The following is a 7,736-nucleotide window of genomic DNA, read 5'->3' as shown; positions in this document are numbered from 1 at the left end:
GTTCAGTCAAGAAAGATGATCCAGTTTTCTCTTTGGGGGTTGCGTGGCTGATCAGCATTAGGTTCTGTCATCCACGGGGGCCATCCTAAACTAAATGAAGAGCCAGATATTTTCAAGAGGGGGAGGAAGAAAGTTTCACGCTTCCAACATGCCAGAAAGAGAGACAAAAATATCAGAGGTGGGTTCCTACCGGTTCGCACTGGTTCGGTAGAATCGGTTCGTCAAATCTACCGAACCAGTTAGAAGGGGTTCCACCGATGGATCCGGAAGTAAGTTATATATATATATATATATATATATATATATATATATATATATATATATAAAACAATCTTGATCGAGCCACCAATTTTTCTTCATAAAAATTGCCTGATTCTGACTTCCTGACCACCTATTCCCCAAAAAATCCAGACTGGATTCACACATTCTGCTGAACTTTGACATGGGCTCAATCTGTCACACAAACCCAAACAATTGTCACTTATTCTATATATACACCCTTTAAAAAAAACAAACTGTGGCTTGGTGCAGTATGTGTGAATCCAGTTGTAGTTTCTTTAGCAAGCTGGGGTTAATCCAAGCATAGCTTAATGCACTGTGAAAATCCTCAGGAGTCCATGTTCTGTGGCAATACCTTTTTAAGTGTTCACTGAAGCTCTGGTTTTTCCAAAATAATAATTGAAACAGCTCCTGATATTTGGAGAAATATTATACAGATATTGCTAGCACTGGAATCCTATCAGAAAAAGCAGGTCAATCCTATTGCCAGGAAAATACCTTCTTTGTGTCATTATCAAAAGAACGTTTCCTTGTGTTGATTGATTTGGGAATAAATAACAGCATTTGAAGAGGGCATTCCATTTTCTGGCCCATAATTTTGAAATCACAGCTAAACCATCATAGAACTGCCGATCCCAAGATCCTTTAAAGTTGAGAAAGGCCACGAATCCAATCCTAGAGATAAAAAAAATGGACATAACTTCATGTTAGACGAACTCCTGAATGTGGTGGTAGTGGCTGTAGAAATCAACCTTCACGATTGATACTCTTTGGGGGGGGGGGGGAAATCTAGTCTGTGATTTCAAAATTGTGCTGAAAAAAAAGCATATGATAATTGTTTGGTGTAGCTGGGTAGGTGGACCAAATTGGTAGGTTTGTAGGACTGTCTATGGAGATTCTCAATTACCCAGGTCTTGGTTGAACCAAAGGTGCTTTTTTCAAGAGGCAAATGGACTTTTTTGCTTTTCTTGGAAGACATTTCACTTCTCATCCAAGAAACTTCTTCATCTCTGACTGGATGGTGGGGAATGGAAGGATTTATATTCCTTGCAGACAGCTGGTCATTTGCATCCTTTTAGAGAGTCGTTGAGGACACTTGGAGGTATTTCTGTGTCCTCAGAGTCACCTGTGTGGTGCAAATGGTTCCCATGGTCTGCAATTTTTTTGCAGTTGCCTCTTGAAAAAGCACCTTTGAGTTTGAAGGACTGCATACCATCTTCTCTTTAGGGCTCCTGTATGCCAGAAAACTGGACAACTATTGCAAGGCAGCTAAAACTTCTTGAAATCTCTTTTATTGCACTGTAGTGGTTTTCTGGAGTTTTGGAACCCACCTATGAATGGACAAGTTGTCCTCCTCCCTGTGGGAAAAAGAGAGAGAGCTAAGAAAGGATGCACGTCTTCCCTTTATCATGCTAAATTCCACCGTAACAATTACATCATCACCTTGGTGTTAATTGCTGACTTCTCAACACTGCTAGGCAGAATTGGGCTGGCAACTTTGTCAGTTGTCACCAATTTAAAAAAACAACAACCCAGTGCTGTGTATTCAGGGTGCCTTACAGCCTAATCAATTTATGGCAGCATAAAAGCATTTATAGACTAGATTTCACTTTGTCAAAGGTTCCTAATGTTGTCTTGAGTTATCTGTGCTGGGCTTGATGGGCCAACTGAGAGAGAGAATTGGATAAACTCATTCTGAAAGCAGTAACAATAAGCAAGAAGTAAAACGAGGGACGCGGTGGCTCAGTGGATGAGACGCTGTGCTTGTCGATCAGAAAGGTCGGCAGTTCAGTGGTTCGAATCCCGAGCACCGCCTAACGGAGTGAGCTCCCGTTACTTGTCCCAGCTTCTGCCAACCTAGCAGTTCGAAAGCACGTTAAAAATGCAAGTAGAAAAATAGGAACCACCTTTGGTGGGAAGGAAACAGCGCTCCATGCGCCTTCGGCGTTTAGTCAGGTCTGCCACATGACCAGGGAGACGTCTCCAGACAGTGTTGGCTCTTCGGCTTAGAAACGGAGATGAGCACCGCCCCCTAGAGTCGGGAATGACTAGCACATATCTGCGAGGGGAACCTTTACCTTTTACATCCATGAACAAAAGCAATTTTGGGGGACAACGCACAAATTTGTAAAGGGAACATATGCCGTCTGATTTATTATTTTATTTTTTATTTTATTTTATTATTTTTTATTTTACTTGATTGCATTATTTGTTTGATTTACTTTATTTATTTTATTTTTTAAATTGTTTTTTATTTTATTATTTTATTTTATTTATTTTATTTTATTATTATTTTTTTTACTTTATTTTCTTTATTTTATTTTTATAAATTGTTCTTCAAACCACAGAAATGAAGCGTTGGACTTTTTTTTCATGAATTTGAAACTCAGGACTTTGGTAGCGTTTCTCCTAACCTGGCCGGAGTTTCCCTGGAGGGAGTTGGGCGGCAGTATACATTTTCTTAATGCATGAAGAAATAACAAGTGCAGGTCGTTCTCAACTTAACGACCACTGTTGAGCCCAAAATTTCTGTTGCTAAGTGAAACATTTGTTAAGGGAGTTTTGCCCCATTTTATGACCTTTCTCCCCACGGCTGCAAAGTGAATCCTTGCCGTTGTTGAGTTCGTAACTTGAATCTGGCTTCCCCGTAGACTTTGCTTGTCGAAAGGTCGCAAAAGGAGGTCATGTGACCTAAACTAAACTAAACGGTTGTAAGTTGAGGACTGCAAGCAGTTAAAACTGGATATTGCAAATCTCTGTGCAAAAACACTTTGGCGACTGTTTTAACTGCTCAGCGTAACTCCGTCCTGAGTAGAGTAGACTGGTTCGCACAATATCCCAAGGTATAAACTGGAATTGAAAAACCACACGCACAAAGGTTCAGGGACCCACGTTTTTTGGGGGCACCAGAGATCAGTTCTGTGGAGAAAGGTTTTCCTCTGGACCGGATCGGACATGATTTCATGTGCTGCTTGTATCCTGTGGATGGGGCTTCTCTTGTTTGCGTGGCCCGGTTTCTGGCATGCCACGGTCCGATGCCAGTCAATGGACTGGGGGTTGAGGACCCCTTTTCTAGATCGAATCTCACACCTAGCATAACACTCTGTAGCTGCAATTTGTACAGGCTTTTGCTGTTACAAATAGGTTGTTGTGGCCGGACAGCGGAACTGGCAGCAGAGTCGGACAGTGAGGAGGTTGGGGAGGAACACGGGCCAGTCCTGGAGTCCGGGGAAGGCTCGGACGAGGGCTCTGCATCGGAGACAGAGAGGGGGCCAAGGCCGTCTGACAGTTATCAGCTGCCTTCAGAGTCAGTGAGGCAGAGGAACAGCTGGAGCCTGTTCCCAGTGAGTGCAAGCGCAGAGTTGTCAGAGGAAGGGAACAGCTAAAGAACAGGGGTCATCTTGGGAGTAAGACCACAGGTGGATGATGAATGGCCCCTCCCAGAGAAAAGAAAAGAGGATAGAAAGGGGAGTGGAGTTTGCAGGAGACAATTAGTTCGCTTAATTTGTTCGTGACTCTCGGAGATTCCTTGCCGAGTTTTGCAGATATCGGCCTGGCAGCTCTCCAAGCCAGATAAGGTCTGTGACTGTAAATCCTCCCTTGAAAGACTTTGCTTGACGTGAAGGAGCAGAACTCACAGTAGATTAATAAAAGGGTGTTTTGTCGGGACCAGGAGTTTGCTTCATGCTCTTGGGAAGCCTCAGTCAGAACAATAGGTTAAACCAGTAGTACTCAAGCCCCCCTATAAATACCTTTTGGGGCTACGGACCATGGGCATCGACCCCCAAGATTTAAATCATAACACTTTTTTGAGCTTTCGTGGACCCCCGTGAGCCCCCAAGGTGTCCGTGGACCACAGGTTGACAGCCCCCGGGTTAAACCTGTAGAAGCCACAATACTCTTCATTGTGACAGTTTCCCCTCATGGTGAGGTTGGGGATAGTAAATGCTGCTAAACCTCAGAGATATTTAGAGAAATTCTAAAGAGGCCCTTCTCTTTTTACCATTTGGAAACGGTGTGACTGATGTGCCACATGAAGCATTTTTTTTGCATGCGTTCAGCCATGATGCCCAAGGGAAATGGGTCGGTTGGAATAACCTGTCCCTGAAAGCTGGTGTGATTGTTGTCACGGTTACTATTTTAAAGAGATATGGTTGGCCAGCTGTCAGTGTTTCCCAACTTCGGGCAAGGTTTAAGATGCGCGGACTTCAAGCCCCAACATTTCCCAGACGGGCTTAAAATTGCAGAGGTTGGGAAACACTGTTCAAAATCATCTTGTTCTATTTTGTGTAGCGTCCTATGTAGCCTTGTAGCTTTCCTTCTTTCCTCCCTCCCTCCCTGGCGTTCTTTCCTGGCCTTCCTTTTTCTCGTTTCTTCCTTCCTTGGTAGAAAATATATAAAAATAGGAATAAATACTTTGATGGGAGTGTTAAGAGAAGGAAGGAAGGAAGGAAGGAAGGATGGAAGGAAGGAAGGAAGGAAGGAAGGAAGGAAGGAAAAAGAAAGAAATAAAAAAGGAAAGAAGAAAGAAGAGAGGAAGAATGAGGAAGGGGAAGGAAGAAGGAATAAAAGGCAGAAGAAGGAAGGAAAGGCGGAAGGAAGGAAGGAAGGAAGGAAGGAAGGAAGGAAGGAAGGAAGGAAGGAAGGCCAGAATAAATCTTCCCTTTGCACTAGTCCACCCCACCACCCTGGTGAAATGTTTGATTTCCTCAAACCTGTTAAAATAACGCACAAGTGTACTCGATTGGGCATGCCATCAACCCCTGCTGAAGATGTCCAGTTTCTGTATCTCATTGCTCCTTTAATTTATTTTTTGTAAGATTTTTTTTTTGCCTATGTAGAATACAAACCCACTTAGGAAACTGACCTGCTAGAAGCCTTCATCCCTGCTTTCCTCTCTACGGATGCTCCCTTAGAAAAGAGCTACTACCACAAAAAGGAATCTTCGCAATTCTGTATTTTATTCTAAAGTGCTCCCTCGCCTTGAAAATGTGAAAAGAAAGTGGGGATAACATTTGTGGGTGGATGACTAAGAGGACTGTCTGTTTCCACCTAAGGGTAGGTAGGCTGTGGCATGGATGTCCCCCAAGGGTGGTCGCGCATGAGTGTCCCACATGCAGCCAATGTACTAAATCATTGGGAAGCCATGAGTTAGACCAGTATGTCCTCAACAGCAGCTTTGAGATGCGCGGATCTCAATTCCCAGAATCCCCAAGAAATCCACCAATCTCAACCTTGTCAAGATTGAGAAACATTTGAGTTGGATTATTGGGCTCTCAAGCCATTTCTTCCCAGCGATTTACGACATCTTACGAGACCTCTCCGGTCATGGTGCAGATATTATGCAACAGTAACTTCATCGCCACAACAGTTGGGTGTAAAAACATTTCTTTCTGCAAGCAATGTCTCTCTAATAGAACATTTGTAGTTCAGGGTTGAACTGTGGGGCCCTTGGTGCTCCCTGAGGTTGGTGGTTTTCTTGCAGACGTTTCATGACCCTTCTAGGGAACATCATCAGTGCCAGAAGGGAGTGGGGTTTGTAGAGAAGAAGAGGAGGAGGACTGTGGCATTCTTGCTGTCCCCCGAGCATGGTGATTTTCTTGCAGCTATTTCATGACCCAACTACGTAACATCATCAGTACTAAAAGAGAGTGGGGTTTGTGGAGAGGAGGAGGAGGAGGAGGAGGATTATGGCATCTTTTATGCTCCCTGACTTGATGGCTGTCTTGCAGACATTTCATGACCCAACTACGTAACATCATCAGTGTTAGAAGGCAATGGGCTTTCCTCTCTTTATATACAAGTGGCTTGCCCCGACTCTCTCAAATGGAGCCCAATGGCTTGTTACTAACAGAACACATCTGTGTTCTTTCTTTGGCAATATTAGAGTGAAACGTTGACACACCTCACTTCCATAAATAATTGCCCGAGGAATATTCTGGGAGTCTCCCATCCTAAAATAAGCCAGATCCGAACCTACTTAGCTGTTTGAAAGTCAGCCAAAGTTGGCTGCTCTCTGTAAGGACTGGTTGATGCTATGAATTGCTGGGAAGTACATGGCTAGAGGTAATGTGATATAAAGGCATTTTCTCAATTGGTCTATCTTAGCTGGATGGGATTTTTGGAAAAGCATGCTGCTCCCCTGATGAGGCAAAATGGCCTTTCTCACATTTCCTAGAATAAAATGAAGGGCGGTTTTTGCATTCAAGCGAAAGGTTGCATACCTCTAAAACAGTGTTTCTCAAACTTGACAACTTGAAGATGTCCGGACTTCAACTCCCAGAATTCCCCAGCCAGCATTCGCTGGCTGGGGAATTCTGGGAGTTGAAGTCCAGACATCTTCAAGTTGCCAAGTTTGAGAAACACTGCTCTAAAAGGTTGTCTGAAAGTCTTCAACAGGGTGGATCTAGGAGGCTGTAAACCGAAATGCGAAATCGATGTTAAGCATTGATTGAGAGTCCTTGAGCATCTAAATCACAGGTGTGCCAACCTTGGCAACTTTTGAGACTTGCGGACTTCAACTCCCAGAGTTCCACAGAATTCCATGCTGGCTAGGGAATTCTGGGAGTTGCAATCCACAAGTCTTAAAGTTGCCAAGGTTGGACGCCCATGATTTAAATTTAAAGGCCAGCCCTTTAAATTTGTTTTTAGTTAACCGACACAGGAAGTGTGTCATATGTGCACTAAAGTGATCACGATACCAAATGTGTAGCTTTGTTCTTTTGTGTTCAATCTCAATTGTATTGTAATTGTCCGTGTGTATCTCTAGTCTCTTTTCCTTTCCATTTTTTTTGAGAGTGAAATGTTAATATAAGATGAATTGCCAACAGTAGCAAGAAAGGGTACCAAATAAGTTTCTCTCTCTTTTTTTGTTTTAGCCCATTGTAGAGGATTTTAAGCAGAACAAAATGCCAGTTTTGATACGGAGAAGACTTGTAAAATATTTGGTACCGTTTTTATACGTATTGTTAATGTCTAAGAAGAGATCAACAGTGAGACTCTTGGTTGCAATTTCTTTCTAAGTGTTTTTTTCTATTTTTTTTTTATAAAAAAACTGTATTGATCTTTTGAAGGATATAATTAAAACAATTGTCCGAATTCTCAACTTTGAATCTGAGATGGCTTCTTCTTTATTTGTTGTGTATTTTCCATGGGATATTAGTATATTAGTATTGATATACCTATTGATATACGGTGGCTCAGTGGCTAAGATGCTGAGCTTGTCAATCAGAAAGGTCGGCAGTTCGGTGGTTCGAATCCCGAGCGCTGTGATGGCAAACCTATGTCACGCATGCCAGAGGTGGCACACAGAGCCCTCTCTCTGGGCACATGTGCCATCGCCAGCTGCTTTTTTAGTTTTTCTGTTTTGGGGGCATTTTTAGGCCGTTCTCAGGCCATTTTTTTCAGCGTGGAAAATGGCCTGAAAACAGACTGAAAATCAGCCAAAATTGCCAAAA

At 42.9% G+C, this 7,736-nt stretch overlaps 1 long non-coding RNA gene across 1 annotated transcript; it reads left to right on the top strand.

Moving 5' to 3' along the window:
- The first annotated feature begins 4,756 nt into the window (after positions 1-4,756).
- Positions 4,757-7,396, top strand: LOC309398885. The gene is made up of 2 exons (XR_014176459.1): positions 4,757-6,542; positions 6,679-7,396. It is a non-coding gene; the product is annotated as an uncharacterized lncRNA (long non-coding RNA).
- Positions 7,397-7,736: the final 340 nt, after the last annotated feature.

This window comes from Natrix helvetica (assembly GCF_964273705.1).
Source record: "Natrix helvetica genome assembly, chromosome: 13".
NCBI classification, from domain to species: domain Eukaryota; kingdom Metazoa; phylum Chordata; class Lepidosauria; order Squamata; family Natricidae; genus Natrix; species Natrix helvetica.
The sequence above is the reverse complement of the archived record's forward strand: the minus strand, read 5'-3'. Positions and strand labels throughout refer to the sequence as shown.